The 22208-nt window shown below is 33.1% G+C and overlaps 1 protein-coding gene across 11 annotated transcripts in view; it reads left to right on the top strand.

Moving 5' to 3' along the window:
- Positions 1-22208, top strand: part of LOC6032080 (homeobox protein Hox-A3a) — a 51348-nt gene that overhangs the window by 7476 nt on the left and 21664 nt on the right. For 7 of the 11 annotated variants that reach the window (XM_038248842.1, XM_038248838.1, XM_038248837.1 and 4 more), the window contains exon 2: positions 7167-7402. The exons of 1 other annotated variant lie outside the window; for it this stretch is intronic. The gene's annotated coding sequence lies outside the window, so the exon portion shown is untranslated. Of the gene's footprint in view, positions 1-7127; positions 7403-22208 lie in introns of all 11 variants that reach the window. 3 more of the 11 variants (XM_038248841.1, XM_038248839.1, XM_038248836.1) reach the window with 1 other exon arrangement.

Raw genomic sequence — 22208 nt, 5'->3', positions numbered from 1 at the left:
ATTTGATTTTGATTTACAATATTATCACCTGACCTCAAAATAAGTACGAGATCTCTTGTGAGGTTTAATAAGACTAATACAAATGTGAAAATCTAATGGAAACGGTACATTTTATAACAAAAACAAACAAAAATATGTTGATTCGGTTGAAATCCAAAATTCATAAATGTGACTTACAGTTGAGCATAAACCCAACCAATTACACTTTTCTGTAGTGATTTAAATACTCAATGGGCCCAGAAATATTTCTCAAAAAAGAATTAATCAAAATAATGATCTGAATATCAAAAACATTGCGGTTTTTGGGAAAGAGGTGTGCAATTTTATCAGAAAATCTCCCAAATTTCCAACAAAACCTTTATAACTTTTTTCCCTTATTTTCAATCACTTTGCGTGCTTCAGGAAAAATGTTCCTTGCATCATTTCCCATAAGAAATCATATGATCTGAACCATAAATCATGCCCATGTAGACTTATAACAATACTAAATTGAAATAGACGAAATTTGGCCCCATAGGAAAAAGTTCAAAAACTTCAAATGAGGATAACTTTGATTTTTCCCGACCAAAGATTTTCGTTCGCCCCGCAAATGAACGGGGATGTTCCACACTTTCATATGTATATGACAGTTTTCTTGCTATTTCTCAAAAAATACTACCCCCCTGAAAAAGACGCCGTGTTGAGCTATTTATTACTTTGAAATAGCCAAAAACACTTTATGCAAACAGTAATTCATGATCAAAGTTCTGAGAAAACGATCATGAAAATGGACCGAGGAACGGTTTATTTCCCCTAACTGACAAATAAAAACAGTTTTTCAGTGATTTTATTTTAATTTTCAAAATAATTGAAAGAAGTAAGAAAATCATAAAAATTTCCTTCAATACCACTTCAAATCTCTCCAACGCAAATAATCCTACCCTTCGGCCAACCAATTGCCCTCTCTTCAAACGCCACTCTTGCGATTGACCCCCAGATCGCTTCACATCGCAGTCAGTCAGTTTGCGCGCGCGGTGAAGCATCCGTCGCTTCGTTAGAGATTGGCCGCCGGTCGGTTGGTTGATCAGGGGCCAACAGCTAACTCAACCTCACCTCACTCTTCCCCTCCCTCCTCTCCCTGTGGTCCCACACCCCAGATCGGTTCAGCTTAATAGAGAAACGACCCGAACGACGAAACGTTTATCGTCATCATCCATTGATATAGATATTATTATTGCTTATTATTACCGCGTCCTTTCTTCCTTTCTCCACCTTTTCCACCCACATCCTGATTCAGAGGGGCGATGCTATTAGTGACTGTGTGTGTGTGTGTGTCTTACTGTTTCGGAATCAAGAGTGAGTGAGAGGGAGCGAGTCAAACTCGAAGCACCGAGCAATCGCTAACGAGTGTATTTACGTTCAGCGGCGCAACATATCAACAAAGAGCGAGCTTGAGTGAGTGGGTGGTGAGTTGAGTTGGGCAGGAGGAGGCATGAAGAAGGACGTGGAGAGCATCAATTTAGTGTATATGGTTATTTCTTACTTCTCCGCACCCGATTTTCGATAACGACGACGTGCGGTCGAACGACGATGATGAATTTTGACGGCACTTTCTGAGTGATCTGTCGCAGTTGTGCATCGGCGGTGCGGGGTCAAGCGGTTGGAACTAGGGCTGACAAATGAAATGAAATTTTGTTTATGTAATTTAATTATTTTTTTAATTCTTTATAACCAAGTTCAAACGTGTTTGAAAAAACAAACTTTATAAAATTGATTGCATTGCAAAAAAAAAAAACAAAATTTATGTCCCTCGAATGTGGGAAAAACATATCTGGAGTTTTTTTTTAAGGTAATAAACCAAATTTTCAGTTTTTGCTTTTTGGGTGTTTTTTAATACCCCTGACTCAAGGCTGTTTCAAAAACACCTAAAAAGCAAAAACTGGAAATTTGGTTTATTGGACCTTTTAAAAAAAAACTCCAGATATATACCTTATAAGCAATTCAATTCTAGACCCGTATTTGTTTGGTTGGCCATTTCGGATGAACTACACCGTGCTAGGGTGGTCCTAAAAATGGCAAATTTTCGTAAGTTTTCGTAAAACCACATTTTTCAAAAAATCTTAACATCGCGCCATTTCAACCGATTTTAGTTGTCTTATAAGTCTGCTTGAGGTTCTTCAGATACCCGTGCACTTTGATTAAAAAAAAGACAAGGCCGAATGGTTTTTTAAAAACTATGGAGATTAAAATTCGGCCCTGTGTAAACAGTCCAAAGTGTTAAGCGAAGTGGATTTTTTCGGAGGATTTCGAATAATCGAATCTGGACTTTATTTAAAACTAGTTTAAAAGAGAAAAAAAAATTATAAAGATTATCAACCCAGGATAATGCCTTTTAAGTTGTTTTGTGTTGTTTCGAAGTTTTTGTTAAAATATTAGTTTTTACCCCGGTGACGACATAAATTTTAAACATATTTGCACCCCTCGGATATCCTAAATAATTTTTTGAGTTATGCAGATTGCACTTTACACCAATTCGGTTGGTTTGAATAATAATTTTAAAGAAAAAATATTTTTGTTGCGAAAAAAAACTTTTTGCGGTGTGGAAATTGGAATATCACAAAACTTTAAAATATTTTTTGCAATTCCGTCGTGAAACTACTTACTTTTTCTGTCATTCTTGAACGACGAAATAGCCTACTTTTCTGTACCAAAAATAACAGAATCGAATAGCAACACTTTTCAAAATAAATGCTGAAAAGTTCTACTTTTCAGCACTCAAATGGGTGCTGAAAAGTTGAACTTTTCAGCATTTGTTTCGAAAAGTAACACTTTTCATTTTTTTTTATTTAAACGATTTATTGACAAAATACATGAAAATTCGACTTAAAATTTCACTCAATGGCTGTTTTTCGAAATTGCAAAAAATGTTGTATGGAACTCGTTGCAAAACTTGTTTTTTTCAGCACTCTTCGTATTTATCCAACTCGGTGAACCTCGTTGGATAAATGTACGACTCGTGCTGAAAAAATCCTCGTTTTGCAACTTGTTGCATAAACTACTATTGAAGCTAGTTCAATTATTCTAAAAATGATAATCAAAGCTAGGGTTGTCAGGACAAAATTAATAATAGAAAAACTGGCCATGTACCGGTAAAAAATCCGGAAAAAACAGGCAGACGAAAATCGATGTGGTGGAAAAATGTGAATTAATTCGAAATTTTGTAGAATTCAGATAGTTCAACTAATTTTTGGTCTCAAAAAGGTTGAATTCGCTATTTATTTTAAAAAAATATATACATTTTTTTAAATAAAATTGTTCGTTTTGATTCAAAAAGTTGCTTAAAATTGGTTCGAAAGTTGTTCAAATTTGGATTATTCTTCTTTCTGGCCGACACTCGAAAAGCCAAATAAACTTCAAAAATATTTTCAAATTACTTAGTTATTTTGAAAACTATATACTGAGAAACAAGGGGATTGGTGTAAAATGCATTTCAAAACACATTTTCTTTTTCAAATGTTGAAAAATATATTGAAATATTGATAAATATATATATATATATATATATATATATATATATATATATATATATATATATATATATATATATATATATATATATATATATATATATATATATATATATATATATATATATATATATATATATATATATATATATATATATATATATATATATATATATATATATATATATATACAGCAATTCCATTTGAAAGAGCCTAAACCGAAAAAGTTCTTTTTCTGGGGTTCCTTGGCCAAAATAATTAGACCCGTATTTTTGTTTGGCCATTAGTGGCCTACATCGTGCTAGGGTGGTTCAAAAATGGCAATTTTCGTCATTTTCGCAAAACCACTTTTTCTAAAAATCATATCTCCGCGCCATTTCATCCGATTTTAGCTGTCTTAGACGCAAAGAAAGGTGATGAGTTTGGCTATTTGGGAAAAAGTTCCAAAATCTAGCTTAACTATTGAAAAGTCGTATGAAAACTTAAAATGGCGTTTTGACCGTGTTGGACCAAAGAGCCTATGTCTGAAAATATTTTTATCGGATTCCTCGGAAAATTTCACATAACATATCAAAAATTGGCGATGTCGAACCGTACGTTTCCGAGATATGATTTTTGAAAAACTGCGTTTTTCGACGCGCCACGCGCAAAAACGGAAAATGACGAAATCGGCAAAAATCAACTTTTTCCACTAAAACTGCGATAACTTTAAAATTTCAGCGATGACCTATAGATGTTATGGTACCAAAAGTTGCGTCTCTCAATTACGAAAATTTTGGTACCCAGACATGTATAGGTCATCGCTGAAATTTTAAAGTTATCGCAGTTTTAGTGAAAAAGTTGATTTTTGCCGATTTCGTCATTTTCCCGTTTTTGCGCGTGGCGCGTCGAAAACGCAGTTTTTATTTTCAAAAATCGTATCTCCAAAACGTACGGTTCGACATCGCCAATTTTTTGATATGTTATGTGAAATTTTCCGAGGAATCCGATAAAATATTTTCAGACATAGGCTCTTTGGTCCTGACACGGTCAAAACGCCATTTTAAGTTTTCATACGACTTTTTCAATAGTTAAGCTAGATTTTGGAACTTTTACTATTTTTCCCAAATAGCCAAACTCATCACCTTTCTTTGCGTCTAAGACAGCTAAAATCGGATGAAATGGCGCGGAGATATGATTTTTAGAAAAAGTGGTTTTTGCGAAAATGACGAAAATTGCCATTTTTGAACCACCCTAGCACGATGTAGGCCTCCCTAATGGCCAAACAAAAAAATACGGGTCTAATTATTTTGGCCAAGGAACCCCCAGAAAAATTTTGAGCCCGATCGGAGAACTTTTTTTTTGGTTTAGGCTCTTTTCAAATGGAATTGCTGTATATATAAAAATAAATAATAAAAATATAAAATATATTAAATACAGTCGACTCTCTGGTTGTCAATATCCAAGGGACCGTCGAGGAAGAGAAGCATCAGATTACAGAACGATGCAAAATGAAGACTCGATTGAAATTTGTTTTTTCTTGCTGACCAGCTATAGGAGAGAATCATGGCAACGTCCAGCAAACAAAAACAAAGAAATGTCAAACACCCTTCAAAGCTTCGTTTCTCAAAGAAAAATGTCTATGCAAGCCATGAGAAAGTGAAATTATTGACAACCGGAATAGTTATTTAAAGCAAATAGAATCCAAGGGACCGTCGAGGAAGAGATCCTTCAGGCAAGAGAAAATATCGAGGAATAAAGACAATCGAAGTATGCAGCTTGAAGGGACTGAAGAATTCATCGGTACATGGAGCATTATTGATATCGAGAAGATCGACAGCCAAAGAGTCGACTGTATATTGATATACTTAATTTGTTGTGTATTTTTTTAAGGATGAAAAAAGGAAGAGTTTTTAAATATGAAGTACATGAATTATTTGTGGAGCTAAGATTTAATTTTTAACCTATTTTTTAATATAAAATTTTACGTTTTTAGTTTTGAAAATTGCTGATTATTCTGGAAATCTCTTTGTCATGTAGAGAATATTTTCTCAAAAATTGTATCATATTCGTAAACTTCAATTTCATAAGAAGATTTTTGCAATTCCATCGTGAAACTACTTACTTTTCCTGTCATTCTTGAACGACGAAATAGCCTACTTTTCTGTACCAAAAATAACAAAATCGAATAGCAACATTTTTCAAAATAAATGCTGAAAAGTTCTACTTTTCAGCACTCAAATGGGTGCTGAAAAGTTGAACTTTTCAGCACTTGTTTTGAAAAGTAACACTTTTCAACATTTTTTGATTTAAACGATTTATTGACAAAATACATGAAAATTTGACATAAAATTTCACTCGATGTGTGTTTTTTGGAATTGCAAAAAATGTTGTATGGAACTCGTTGCAAAACTTGTTTTTTTCAGCACTCTTCGTATTTATCTAACTCGGTGAACCTCGTTTGATAAATATACGACTCGTGCTGAAAAAATCCAATTTTTGCAACTTGTTGCATAAACTACTATTTTAGCATAAGTCGTACATTTATCCAACGAGTTTGACCGATTTGGACAAAAAATACGACGAGTGCTGAAAAAGTCAAGTTCTGTAAAAGTTGAAAACAATTTTTTTTTCAGGAAAACACCCTTTGAATTGGATTTTTCAGTGATACGTTTGTTTTTTTTTACGCGGTTTTTGTCAAACTTTAAAATAGCATCGAAAAGCCGTTTCTCAGCACTCATATGGATGCTGAAAAGAACTTTTCAGTACTGTTATTTTAGGTGATGAAAAATCGATCGATTGCAGAAAAATTAAGTAATTTACAACTGAATTGCATAAACTATACTACCATTACTACTTAAATTTTTTTTGAAAAAGTGACATTTTGATGCACAATACCGCAAAAAAAAATATTTCAAACATTACATAACCTTATTTTTGGGTCATAAATTCACTCATTCTACTTTTGTGACAACCCCAGCCACAAATTGACAATGATTGTGTCGCTTTTTCGAAACCGATCACGCGATGAACAAGGGGACATACAGCAGCATAAACATCCAAACGCACACCACCACCCCCACCCCCCACCAAAGGCAAGCAACACAATGTCCGAGTGGGACAGCGCGAACAATAGACGGAGAGAAAGGACATGTTGTTCGGGGACGAGGCAGCATAAGTTCACTTTTTTTTTTCGTTCACATCGTTTGTCGCGGCTCCTCACTTTCAAAGTGGGTGATTTTATGATAAATTGGATAATATCTGTTGTGAATGTGTGTGTGTCGATTATCATCGTCATCGTCATCGTCATCAGCGGCGTGCATCTGCTCTCAACATTGGTCGCAACGAAATCGCAGCGCAGCCCGTCAGTATCAAACGATTGGATGGAGAGTGCGGTTGGTGCGGCCGTTTTATGATGCTCCTATAGTGACACTTTATTATGGGTAGGAGCAGCAGCCGAGAGTAATTGCTGTGTAAAAGCGCTTTGGGCAACGACGACAGTCAGTCAGTCAGCAGTGGCTATTGATTACGGTTATTTCTTTATTATACTGTGTGTCGCGATTTGGTTGGAGGGAGGGTGGAATTATTAATTTCGCAACAGTACATTTTACGAGTGTGTGGTTTACTCTATTCCCGGAATAGGGTAGGGTTGGAGACAGAAAAGTAACGAGCATTTTATAGCCTCCGGCGGCAAGTGCAATAATTGTGTGCAAAGTGATTTGAATAAAATTATCAATAACTGCGAGTTTTAAAAGGAAATTGAGTGAACTGAACAAAATACCAATTCAAATAAAATTAAACGACAAAGGATGTCACTGATTGGATACAAACTCATCGCCGCAAACGAAGCCGACGGCCATCAACAGTGAGCACAGAGCAGCACAAGAGCCGTCATCATCGTCGAGCAACGGCCATAAGTAAGTAGCAGCTTCTAAGTAGTCCAATTACTTAATTGCCTTAATTAGAGCGACAGCACTTTTCGGGGAAGATTTTTTTCCCTCCTTCAAGATTTAACGATCATCAACACACAGTAGCGATCACTGAACCAACCAACGATCTTTCTCCCACTCACTCTCTCTCACACAAGATCGTTGATCGTTGATGATGGGCGGGCGGCAAGTAATTCGCTCTCGTCCCTCTCCCACTCTCTCTCTCTGGCGGTGATTTCTTTCAGTGGGGGAGCGCGCGCGCAAATTTGCAGACAGGCGGAGCTTCACCTTAATTGCCGTGAGTCTGCGCGCGCGCGCCCGATCGACTTGAAGAAGTTGGCTGTCGGCGAGGCTAATTACTGCGGCGTGCGGTAGGGAAGGAGATCGTTTGAGGATGGGGTTTATGAGTGAGGGAGGGAAAGAAGGTGCGGGTGAGTTGATAAATAATTAACAACACGTTTTGAGGCTAGATGAATTTGAGATCTTGGTGGATTATGAATTATCACCTGAGAATTATTTTGTGACGAAAAAATGACAATTATTCTGTAATACAAACTTGTTCGTCATATTATGTGAAATCATCAAATTAGTATATATTTAAGCACATTTCAGACTCGATTATCCGAAGGCTTTGGAAAAAAATCACTTAGGATTATCAAATCAAAAAAAAGTCCGATTTATGATTGCCAAGCTTAAGTATAAGTAAAACCATTAAACTACTCTTAAGTTATTATGAATTCTCAAATTCAAGATGGCAGTGATGAAATAATGAGAAACTGCATTTGTAAATATAAAAGGCAACCAACCATTCAAATTTGACTAAAATGAGGTCGCAAAGCTCGAATTTTATGTTAAAAGTAAGAAAATAAGAAGAATACAGAAAATATTTTCAATTTTTTATATGATTCAATTAACCTTATCATTACCTGAAGTCACATATAGGCCAGACTCGATTATCCGGAGTTCGATTATCCGAAGGTTTGTATGGGACTTCGGATAATTGAACCACAACCAAAAATGAAAGTTTTCCGTGTTTTTATTTTTTATTTTCTTACTTAAGATCTCAAATTTGGGTTATGCCATCCCATCTTAGTCAAATTTGAATTTTTGATTGCCTTTTTAATTAAAAAAAGGCATTTTTCAATATGTAATCACCGCCATTTTGGCCACCATCTTGGATTAAGAAAATTCTAAATCATATTTGAGTAGTTTACGGGTCGTACTTATGCTGAACTATCAAAAATGAGAAAACGAAAAAAAAAATTTTCTCGTGAAGATTATCCGAACTTTTCATTATTCGGAATGAAAGTTTCTGTAATCGAGTCTGGACTGTACAACTCTTCGGATAATCGGACTGTAGATCATTGAGGCGAGGTGTTTGATAATTTCTAGGGCGTAATTTTTTCCCGGTGATGGGAAACATATTTCCTAATTCCCGGGAATTCCCGGGATCCCGGGATATTTTTGAAATGGTCATAAAAACAGATTTTCACACTTTTAAAAACAATTAAATTAATGGACCCTGACTACATTCAACATAAGGACAACAGTTTCTTAACAACTTACTACTAAAATACTTAAATTGGATTTTTGTTTTATTTTTATTTTTTTTCAATGTGCTTTAAATTTTATATGATGATCAGATTAAGTAGGTTTGTTATAAATAAATAAATAGTTTTGACACATTCCGCCGTGACGTTGCAACGTTTTAGAAGGAAGGTATGGAGCTTCAAATTTTCAGGAGGACAGAAATTCATAACTAAAGTGCCCATATCGTTTGTTGATGGCCTCCAAGGGGTGATCAGCAAACAACGTAACTTATTTTGTTGACTTTTGTGCTTTTTAAATTAAATTTGAGGAAATAATAAAACTGTTTACCTGCGCAACATAACATTTTTAATTGCGAACAACTAAACGTTGCATACAACTTATTTAGGTAAGGGTTCGTCCAACAACAAAGTGACAAAAGTTTGTCAAAAAACAATCGAATCACGTGATTATTATTGTTTGGTGAATTTCACCATAATTTGGCCTACATAAATGTGTGCGATAAAACAATTTGTTGCGTTGTATTAGAATGAACCCTCACATAAATCAGTTTATCATAAAGGGGCCATCCAGTAACCACGTGAATATTTTTTTTTTTTTTTAAAGTTTTAGAATTTTTCCCCATTGTAAACATCGGTCTATTTTGATTTACTCAACGAGTTTTATAAAATACCTATTTTTTTCGAGTTGCTACAAACCTAAGTGACGGAATTCTGAATGACCCATGTAAAATTTTTCTGTAAAAAAAGGCTCGGAAACATTATATAAAACATATATAATATTTAAAATCCTTTGATCTCCAACAATCAACTACGCATACACCTTTTTTGCCATGTGACCAATATGATTTAAAATTTCGTGACGTTGCAACGCAAATTTAAACCTGTTGCAACTTTGGATCTAGACAACCAATTTAGTCGCTCTAGGTTGCATTTGAAAGCTCTTTCTAAGTACAAAGAGCATCCGAAATATCCAAATGATTGAATGTTTAGTTTTCTGTTGACATAAACAACTGTCCCTTTTTCGTGACGTTGCAACGCAATAAAATGGTAAACTTACACTAGTTTGAAAAAATACTAAACTTAAGATAAACGGTAAATCCATGACATTTCTGTTTTGTACATCTGAAAACCTACAAAATGCAATCAAAAGAATAATTTTTGGATTTTATTTCGCTGAAAACCAGGAGTTTTCAGAAAAATGTTTTAAAACGCTGATTTTATCACGAATTGTTGCATAACTTAACCAACTTGTACATAATGATATTCAAAAGTCCAATTAATGAAAACCATGTTTTTTAAGCTTCAAGTAGTCCAGAATCGAGGTAAAATATCCAAATAGCTCATTGCCGGAGAATGTGTCTTTTTTATTTTTTTGATAATCTTTAAGAAACCATTTTCAGTGACTCGGATTCTTTTCTTTTTAGTTTTTTTTTACAGCCATTATCAAAATACATATATTGCTTTTCAGGTCAACTGGGTACACTGCGCAAAATCAAACTTTTTCAGTAAAATTGCTGTATCTCGCCAATAGTTCATTTTAGTTTGAGGTTTACATTGATTTTTATGTAAAATTGTCCGGGAAACACGACGGTGATGAAATAAAACAAATTAAAATATAAGAAATTTGTCAACACTGAATTTTAATACTTTATACGTTGAATTATAATATAAGGGGATATTTAAGGATATTTTTTTTTTATTTTTATCGAATTTCTTGGACAATTTGCTATGAAATGCAACCTGTAGAAAGTGGTTTGCTCAAATAGTTGCTAAGTAGTGATTAAAAGAAAAAAAAGTTTTTTAGAAAATCGTCAAAAAAAGAGCGATGCCGAAAATAGAGGGATAGTTGAATCAGCACCAAACTTGGTTTTTCTGTTTACTATCGATAGATGAACGTTCCCTCCAAGTTTGGTGCAAATCGGTAAAGGTCGAGTCCAAAAGTGTACCCAGTTGACCTGGAATGACCCATGTTAAAGTTCAGTCAATGTTAAATGTTTCAAATTCTGTTTTTGCACAGTTTTTCTGATTATCTTATATCTCCAATCAATCCCCTCCCCTCCCCCCCCTCCCAAGGGGTGTTCACGTGGTTTTTGGATAGTTCCAAACCGAGAAGAGCTTGGAAATTTGCGGATCTACATTTTTTTTCCTTAAAACAAATTAGAAAAATAACATTTAAAGAGCAAGGCATTTTGCACACAATTAAATTTTAACAATACATTAATGGAAAAAGTGTTTTAAAAATGCATCATTCACCTGTCCCGTTATTTTGCAATCATTAATTTCCAAAATTACGAAGAAATTCCAGAGAAAAAAAAAGTTTTGCGGTGCTCTACATTGTAATTTCATAAAAGTTCAAAATATTTTTAAACGATATTTTCAGTTGGATAGACTTCTATTTCTATAAAAATTTCGATATTTTCTGAAAAAAAAATGTTTTGGCCCCTGATTTTTCGGACCAATTTGTAAGGGAGAGGGTGGACATAAAGTTTGAAAAATATTTGCAGCGGCCTAATTTAGCAGAAATATTGGGGAAACATTTTCTATGACCATTCTACTATATATTTTCCAGCCATCATTACACTTTCAATGAGGTGTGCTCAGAAGCAAAACATTCAAATCTTCCGTTGACCGCCTCCGACTGCACGACTCGATTATGGCAATCTTCCAACACCGTCCAAGCACGTGAAGGACCACCCGAATCCTGGCTTCTGGCGGCCAGGTGTATGCCAGCGTGGCCTCTCACTCTCTGGTCTCGTATCCAAATTCCTGCCAATTTAGCCAAACATGTGACAAAACGACGGTGGCCAAAGTACCTCAGGCAAAATTTGACATTGTATGTGTTTTTGAATCTGGCCGTCTCCCTCCGTATGTCCATCAACCTCTTTAATTAAATCTCAAATGGTGTGTATGTGTATAAATAAATCGTTTTCAAAGCGTCATCATCATGCAAAATATTTCTTGAATTCAGCCCCGAAATCGTCCACCTCCGACCCTCTTCTCAACGTTGATGACATCTTTCGAAAGTCGGCCTGAGGTCTCTTTCACTGTTCACTTTTTTTTTCACGGAGAATTACCCCCGGGAAAAGAGGAGGGAGGTGGAGGCGGTCGGGGCGAGTGAAAAATAATTAAAAACACACATTTTATAATCTTCGTTTCATTTCATCTCCATCGCTCATCGCTCGCAGCATCCTCCTCATTTTCATGTACTTTTGCGCCTCTGTGCTCTCAGCTTCTGCTGAAAACTGTGTGTGTTCTTGTGCTCCTAAATGAGTGCATTTACGGCCAGGCCTCTTCCATGTTTGGATCCCGTCCTCCTCTCAAATCCGCACCCACAAAATGGTGAGCGGTTTTTTTTTCGCTGTGTCTGTCAGATCCAATGGTTCTATTTAACCGTAATTAACATTTCGTTTTTGTGAGTGTGTTTGAGCACTTCATGACTTTTTCGCTCGACGTGCTCAATTCTCTGTGACGATTATTACATTTATTTCATTAAATTTAAATTATGTAGGTACAGCAGAGCTGGCTGGCTGGCTGGTTTTATTTTCAGAGTGGGAAAAAGTAGCAGAAGAAGAAGAAGAACATGTTGGTAGGCTAATTAGCAGCGTCGCAATGATACCAAAAATGCTGCCGGCGAGCGCGGCACTTGAAAACGAGATAATTTAGAGCATCAGAATCATCGTCATCTGCAGCAGTAGAGCGCTTCGGTGCCGACTTCAACGACCATGGAGCTGGCGCGATATGTCAGGATTTTCAATTACGAGCGCTTGGCGTAACGTGGCATTTAGCGCATTTGGGAGTGATATTTGTAGAATTTTGAAGATTTGTTTATTCGTTTTATGGGCTACGAACATGATAACCAAAAATATTGTTTCGGTTTTTTCAAGAATTATCAGTTACACTACACAGACAAAACTGATGGTAATATTCATCAGGAATTGGTGACAGATGGTGTAAAAAAATGATTAATTATACCCAGAAAATTATGAATTTTCATCAGTTTTTGATGAATATTCATCATGTTCACATTTTTACACATTTTCATGTAATATTACTGAAAAAAGAAGTAATATTCAACCTACCAAATGTTCAACATTCCAAAATTCAACTTTTTTTCTGTGTAGTATCAATTTTGTTATTTTCAAAAGGCAGGTACAAATTTTATACAAAGTTTTTGTCACCCCCCAAGGGGCGCCTTCAGAGTCGGTCTGAAAAATTCATTGGCATTTTGAAATATTTTTTTTTCTAAAAATTTCAAAATGCCAATGAAAATTTATGTGCAATTTGCAGAAAATAACTGAAAATGCAATCCCTTGCGGTTAGAATCATTTTAAGCCTGTATGGGTTTATTTAACAATTTTAAATTTTTAAAAATTCGAGGTACAGTATCGCAAAAGGTTTTTTTTTGCTGAAATTATTGTTTTCGCCAAATCTAACATTTTGAACACTAATGATTGCAAATCAACTGAACTAATGTAAAATTCATTTTTAAACACTTAAATTTTGAGACTTTGGCTTGTTATTAATTTTTTTATATTTTTTTTTTATTTTTAATCTGGCCATAAGCTTTGTAAGTACTAACTTTTTCTCAAAAGAGGTTATTTTAGCGTCATTATTTTGTCCACACGATACTTCATGCAATTTTGACAATCGAGATCATGTGAACGGTGTTTCTGGTCGAATTGGTGACTTTGGCAATGTTTACAAGAAGAATTTTCGATTTACAGTTGTAAATCATTTTCAGATAAGTTTAGGATGACCTTAACAAGCGTAACAAAAAAAAACTAACTTAATCCACATATGTGGTTGGAGCCTTCCTCACTTTTTCCAACATTTGGTGATATGATGGGTTTGAACTCAAATTCCATCCATTTCTAAAAAAATACACAAGTATCACTTAAGCGGTCATAATTTAAGACAGAGTTGCCAGATCTTCCATGTTATAGACTCATTGGAAAGACTCATTACCTAACCAAAGATGGGATGATGGATCCGGACATAGCTTAGGCAACCTTCTGGAATTCGCATGTTTTTACCTTTCTTACAAGTGCCCTTACAAACTGTGTACAAAGTATACTTACGCGACTGCCGGTGGGTTAAAAAAGTACATAAATATCACTTAAGTTGTCATAACTCTAGACAGGGTTGCCAGATCTTCAATGTTTTGGATTCATTGAAAAGATCTTTCGATTACCTAACCAACGATGGGTCGGATGATGGATCCGGACATCGTTTGCATACATTTAATTGAGATCCGGCTTCAAAAAAGTACATAAATATTACTTAAGTGGTCATAACTCGAGACAGGGTTGCCAGATCTTCAATGTTGTTGATTCGTTGGAAAGGTCTCTCGATTACCTATCCAACGATGGGTCGGGTGATGGATTCGGACATCGTTTACATGCATATAAATTTGATCCGGATACATGTGAAAACACATTTTTATACATAACTTTTGAACGAGTTATCGAAACTTCAAACAATTCAATAGCGATGTATGGGACCCAATACCAAGTCGATTGCAACTAGTTTGGTCAAAATCGGTTCAGCAAGTGCTGAGAAAACTCAGTGAGAATTTTGGTCACATACATACATATACACACACATACACACACATACACACACACAGACATTTGTTCAGTTTTCGATTCTGAGTCGATATGTATACATGAAGGTGGGTCTTCGAGCTTTTAATAAAAAGTTCATTTTTAGAGCAGGATTATAGCCTTACCTCAGTGAGGAAGGCAAAAAGTGACAAGAAAAATATAAAATTTTGGAAAATCATTCTTTAGATACACAAAATAACTATGCCAATTTTGATCCGAATCGGTTAAGGTTGAGGGGCGCTATTGATCGTTGAAGTTTGTATGGAAAAATCAGTAAAAAAAATATTGTCAAGTGTGAGATTCTTACATCAAATTTGATGACAAACATCTTTGTTAAACATTGCAAAACGATCCGAGTTAACCCTGACGAATTATAGAGATTTAAGGAAATCGTTTTGTTATGAAGAGATTTTTTTCACCAATTTTAATGGTCTATAGCTAAGGCTACCAACTGTACGGATTTTTTCCTTACCATACAGATTTTCGAACCTCTTCGCGGATTTTTAACAGGCCGGATTTTTTGTAGGGAATTTTACGCATAATACGGATTTGTACGGAATTTTGACAACTTTTTAATCATTGAATTGCTTTTTTGATTTGGTCGAAGCTTTTGTGAACTAGAAATTTTTATTTTTCTGTGAGTTTGATTTAAAAAGGGGAGTTTTCTGGGGTTTCCTCAATTCAAACTTGATTATCAATAATTCTAGAGTGTTTGAACTATTGTCTTTCATACAGGGCCGTAGCCAGGATTTTTGTTCGGGGGGGGCTTGGGTGCAAAAATTCAAGGAGTATAAAAATCAGCAAATCATTTATACCATCACTTGGTTTGTGGTATAATTATTGAGATGAATTGTAAAATTTTAATGTAATGTATGCAAAAAAGTTTTCGAAGATTTTCATATTAAGTTTTCAATGTATTTATTGAAGAAACTCGTTCGTCATTTTTTTTTCTTTATTTTAACAGCTAGTTTGTATTAAAGGAGTAGAGAAAGTGTTTTTTTTTAACATTTTCTTAAATTGTTTAATTGTAATCCAATATCGTGATAAACGTCGCTAAATTTAAAATATACTTAACTTGAATCAAATTTTTGAAAGCATATTTTTTTTTAAAGAAATATCGATTTATCTAACCATAAGTATTATGTTTTCTGTATTTTATACTGAGAGAAATTTAAAACTGTCTGGATTTACATTTTCAGCTGTGTGATAATTGTGATGGTTTGTCTAACATTTTTCATTTTTTCTAGCACAACATAAAACTCATAACTGGAATATTTGTTTTTCTTAAAATTTTATAAACAAACTTAAACAATGTTTAATTTTAATTGTTCTAAGCTATTGAAGCCATTTCATATTTTGCGAAGCTCCTGGTGCTCTCAAAAATAAATAATTTTAATGAAATACAAAAAAATATAATCGTTGAAATTTCAGCTTCTGAAGTGTCTCCATGGCAACAAAAAAAATTACGTCGAATCTCAAGTTTACATCAACTGAGTTTACATGTGATTCATTTTTTCCGTGTCGAGTAATTTCACATTTTTTTCTGTGTAGGCCTATAATAAATATATATTTGAAGAAAAAAAATCAGTGCCTGTGTTTAATTTTAATGTGTTAAAAAATTTAGATAAAATGTATTAAATTAATTTTTAACGCCAAAATATTCACTGGAAGAGTTGTTAATAATGCATATGTAACCATTTTTAAATGCATATGTAACCGTTAAAATTTTCCTCGATTGCATCAAACATTAAAACGAATCATGTTTAACTTTAATATTCCGACTAAACGCCATTTTCAAATTCATTACTCATTGTATTCTGAAAATTGGTCCAGAATTTGAGCAAAAATAAAATTTTAAAACATGACAACAAAATTTAATCAGATCTCAATTCTAAAGATAATTTTTTAATAAAATTTTAATCTATATACATGTTTAATAATTTAGGATTGTAACCATTTATTAAAATCGATGTTTGTTCAAGCAATATCTTGACTCTAGGAACAAAATCCTGCACATTTTATGGTTTAGAAATTTTATATTTACGAAACGTTGCTAAATTAAAAATAAAGATGTAAGAATTCATAAATTGATTAGTTTTATCCTGTAAATCTAATCTTAGTCTGCACTTGAATTCAAACATACCAATATTCGAAGCATAAAAAAAAATAAGATTATTAAAACATAATTTATTGAAATGATTGAAAATTATTTTTTGAATATCTTTATTTAAAAATGATAAAAAATGTTTTTTTTTTATATAATTCAAGGATTTTTTTAGTTGCAATTATTTTATATTTTTTATGTATTTGATTTTTTTCATTTTTGGAATTTCTGATTTTTTTTAAATTATCATGTGTAATTATTATCTTAAATTTTTGTTTTAAAAGTAAAGAACACTTTATGTAAGAATTCTTAAATCAATTACATTTTTCCTGTAAATCAAATCTTAGTCTGAATTTTGCTACAAGAACTATATTCTACTTTCAAAAGAAAATTTTAAAAAATGTCCTGTAGTACGGAGACTCTTAAAACTCCATACAAAAAATCTCAAGGAACGGTCAAGAAAAGGTTTGCGAAAAGACTTCTCTTAAGCGGTACGCAGCTGAAAAGGAACAGAAACAAAAGCGTCGTTTGATATTTCTTCGGGAGCAATATGTGTTGATGAGATTTTGATTTGTTTATTTGGATGCGACTGAAAATAACGTTTGAAAATAATGTATTCGCTTAAATAATATTGAAGAATTGCCTCATGAAGCTGACTATCAAAACGCTGAATCTTAAAATGCTGAAATAAGGGAAAAGCCATTACAAAAATCACTTAATTTTCTGGTAAATATAAATTAATTTAGGCATACTAGAAATCAAACATAAAAATATTTAAAGCATCCAAAAATTAAGATTGAAATAACATAATTTATTGGATTTTGAATAACTTAATTTTAAAATGATATTTTTTTTAGTTTAGGATTTCTTAAGTATCAATTATTTTATTAATTTTCAGTTTTAGATTTTTTAATTTTTGGAATTTCAGATTTTTTGATATTATTCTGTTGAATTGTTATCTTAAATTTTTTATGTTTTTATTATTTTTATTTTTGATTTCTGGCATTTCTTTGTCTAATACCAAAAAAATTAAATCAAAATTATGAAAATTTAGAAATTTGAAAGTGTAAAATTTTTAAATCTTCAATTAGCCGTTGCGAATATTATTCTGAAGTTTATGTCACTAAACTCTGACCAAAGTTGAGAGGGTTACAAATCAAAACTACAAGCTATGGTTTTATTATTTTAAAAGTGTTCAAAACACACTTTAAATCAGTACAGTTGTTTTGCATCATTAGTTTTAAAAATATCTAGCTGATGGCGAAATCCTTTTTTCGTGAGAAAAAACTTTTCGCGGTTCCGCGACATGTTACAAAAATTCTAAATATTTTTAAACGAGCCCAAACATGTCGTATATGATTATCAAAGCAGGAAAAACATTTCAAATTTGTTTTCCGGACCGACCTGGTCGCTGGTCCTAAAAGACTTAATCGAAATAAGTTATTTCCATTAAAATTGTGAAACTTTTTTTTTTAATATTGTATTTGCTCTCTGTTTTTGGTCCATTTTGAAAAGGTGGCAACATAAACTTTGGAAAATATTTACAATTGATATTCAGAAATAAGAAATTATAAAAATAATAAAGAAATTTTAAAATTTTCAAAATGCAAATTCTAATCTGTAAAATCCAAAAATAGAAATTAAATAGTTGAAAAATGAATTATTGATCAGAAATTATATAATTTGAAAGTGATGTTTAATTAATTTAATTTCAGAGTTTTTGAATCCAAGCTTAAATTTTTTAACGTTTTGAATATTTTTATCATTTTATTTCTTCCTTTAAAAATCGCAAGCTCATGCACAAAGTGAAAATTAGTTGATAATAAGTATTCACTTAGTTGATCTTCCGATTTTGATATATTAAATAAAAATTGGAGATTGGCCACGGTGGAAACTAAAAAATGTGACCAAAAGAAAGCATTTTGGACGAGTGGTTTCGGAAAAAAGGTTTACGAAAAAGTAATAAAAAAATACACACAGATATTTCTTAAGCATTTTTCTCTAAGGTCTAAGATATGTAACTAACCATATTCTTAAAACCAAAACGATAAAATTAGAATTGTATTTCTGATAATAGTCAAAATTCACTCAAATGTTTTTCATATTAAATGCTTTCGTTTTTGAAAACAAAATCTAAATATTTTTGAGAAATTATGATAAATTTTGAAAAATGTAGAGAAAAAACATGTAATAACAGTTTAAAGGTTTTAATGCAAATAAAGGAGGGCTATTAATTTTACAATCCAAATTCGACTAGCCAAAGCCTCGATTATCCAAAGTTTCGATTATCCGAAGTTCGAAGGACTTCGGATAACCGAATCAGGAACAAATGAAATCGGCATGTTTTATTTGCTTGTTTTTAACATCAAATTCGGCATCTGTTTTTTTAATGGTCCAATACACCAAGTTTTTGCTTTTTTGGGTGTTTTTAATACCCCCTGACGGTTTCAAAAGCACCCAAAAAGCAAAAACTGGAAATTTGGTTTATTAGACCTTTAAAAAAAAAACACCAGAAATATTTCTTGACCTCCATTTTGACCGCCACATTGAATCCAAAAATTCTAAATTATTTTATGGTTCTTCAGGGGTCATACCTAAGTTCTACAATCAAAAATAAGACAACAAGATCTAAGGATTTTTGCTGTCCCTATTCAGACTGTAGTCCCGATTCGCCCCAGATGACGGTAATTATTTCTATGTAGCCCCTTAGAGCAGTCCGCTCGGAAATTGCTATTTTCGAAGGTTAATAACTTTCTAGCAAAAAACCCAAAAAAATAAGGTGTCTTCGGGAAAGTTTTTCCAAATTTAAAGAAGATATTAGTTCTGAAAATTGATAAGAACTGGATAGTTATTGCGCGTTCCATTCGTCAAAAACTGAAACAGTTGCTTTTCTCCATACAATTTGACGATTTTGCCCAAACTTGGTGGTCAGTGGTCAGAAAAAGCTCAAATTTTGGAACTTAGGCTAGTGATGCGTAAATCTTTGATTTCAGGGGATAGCCCCAAGTAAGCCCAGATTTGGACCATCCTAACCAATGTAATGCTAAAACTACAAGATAAATGAGATGTTACTGAATGGAACAATGTTCAAATCTGCAGCTCAATTTTTAAATATCCAAATTTTGGATCCATAATCTACAAAAACTGAGCCCGGCAATGGACAGGCAAATTACTTAGTTTGATCAATCAATTCTTGATTCTCTATCTTACAAATTATTTCTGGGAAGAGAACACACAATCATTGATTTAAGATTTTTTTAAGGTAGTTCAATTTTAAAAAAATTGGAAAAAATTTCGGGGGGGGCTGCAGCCCGGAAGCCCCCCCCCTGGCTACGGGCCTGCTTTCATATGTTGATAGGACCTTTAAAAAAAAACTCTAGAATGGTTCTTTTAGAAATTCCTTACTAAATATATTTATCCATTTCCAAAGGCTTTCTAAAACTTGTGAAAACATTTGGATTAACAAATCTAGAGTTTTTCTAAAGGGCCTACAACAGTTGTGTTTTACATGTTTTAAGACCTTTTCAATAAAAAAAACTCTGGAAAATTGTTCGTGAAAACACTAAGAACGATAAGCAAACTTGACATTTAGTAAACTTTTAAACGTTATAACGTTTATTTTTTTAAAAATTTAACAAAAAAAATGAAGAACATAATGATTTGATTCAAATCACGGTTTTTTTTATGAATACTTTTAAACGTGCACGTCATAAGCACTCTGATAGCATTTTGCTGTAAAAACGACACAGTTTTATATTTTTAATTCTCAAATATATTAAATCTAATTTATCTAAATAATTCATTGACATTTTTTTTACACCATGGTGTCATATCGGCAAAGTGTACGGATTTTTGCTCAGCAAGAGTTGGTAGCCTTATCTATAGCGAACCTTGAACCTTAACCGATTTGGCTGTGTACAGTAATTTATTTTTAATATAAAAAATCGAGCCAGGGGGTATCCTGATTACGATTTTTTTTAATGTCATCCTAATGAGGAGGTACAAATAATCAAATCATTAAAAGTACAATTTTTAATTTTCTTTTCTCTTAACGTGAAGACTTCCAGCATTGCCATGATTTTTCGTTCAATGATATAACTTTTGCGTCGCTATCAATATTTTGACAAAATTCTTTCTACAAGTTATTGAGAATAGTGCTCCACACATGCTAATATTTTTTGGTAAGGATTCTTACATTCCTTGCGATGTTATGGAAATCGTCATTAATCAATGACTGCCAACTAGGACGTCAATGATTGTTCCACAAAAATATATAAATTTTGAGACACATTTGATTTAGATCAAAAATTCCTTAAGTGGCTTCAAAAAGGCAACAACCTGCACATGCTGATTCTTTTTGGTGCAGAAATTCGTTGAATTGAATTTTGTACATAATATTTTAGAGTGATGTTCAATTTCCTCCGAAAATGATCGACGGCTTCACCTTAACATTCTATGGTCGAATCATTAGGGTGACCAACGCCGTGTTAGGGTGGTCCGAAAAATTGCCATTTTCGTCGATTTTCACAAAAACATTTTTTCAAAAAGAACCTATATCTGGAAATATTTTTATAGGATTCCTTGGACAATTTTACATACTGAAATATGGGTGGAGTTCATTAACAGGACTCTGAGGAATATTTTTTTTGAAAATAAAATCCAGGTCAAAATGAAGAAAACGGGAAAAATCTACATTTTTCACTAAAACTGCGATTATTTCAAAATTTCAGCGATATACATGTTTTGGTACCAACAGTTGCGTATTTTAATTACGAAAAATCAAAAAAAAATGAAAATTTCGGCCAACAAAAAATATTTAAGAAAAATTACTTACGTGTGGTGATTTTTGTAGATTTCGCTTTTGTTCTAGTACAGTCATCCCACATATTCGGAACGGTTTCCAGATCAGCCAATGTTCAAAAAATCATAGCAAATCGATAATTGAACTTAATGATTCGCTTTTACCTTCATTTGAAAGCTTTTCTTGCGATCTTTCGAATGCTGTATCGAACATCTGCAAATTTTAACTTTTATATGAAGTTTTTGAAGAATTACTTTGACCCTTGAAATCCACAAATTCGGAACACTTTTTTCTTACGAATGTAAACAAACTTTGGATCTCTCCAGGAGTACATATTTATTACCAAATAATGACTTCACACACTGAAACCAATGAAACTCAAGCTTAGTGATGTTTTATACATCGTTTGATAACTTTTTTTGTGAAAATATCAGTTAAATTCAGGTGTTCCACAATTGTGGGAGGAACAATAACATCCCACAATTATGAAACAGGCCATTTGGAGGCAGTGTTTTGCTGCTCTGGACAAAATAGTCTTGGAATGAAGTTTTTTGTTCAAAAAGTACTACTTTTACTAGTGAAATAGCAAGATAATGTCCAAATGAAGGTTCTAAAAATAGTAAGGTCGACAGAAAAGCTACTTTTGGCATGCTATTGACAAATTATCATAAAAGTGTTCCGAATTTGTGGGTGTTCCGAATATGTGGGATGACTGTAGGTTAAGACAAAAAATTCA

The sequence above is a fragment of the Culex quinquefasciatus genome, chromosome 1 (genome assembly GCF_015732765.1).
Source record: "Culex quinquefasciatus strain JHB chromosome 1, VPISU_Cqui_1.0_pri_paternal, whole genome shotgun sequence".
Classification (NCBI taxonomy): domain Eukaryota; kingdom Metazoa; phylum Arthropoda; class Insecta; order Diptera; family Culicidae; genus Culex; species Culex quinquefasciatus.
The sequence above is the reverse complement of the archived record's forward strand: the minus strand, read 5'-3'. Positions and strand labels throughout refer to the sequence as shown.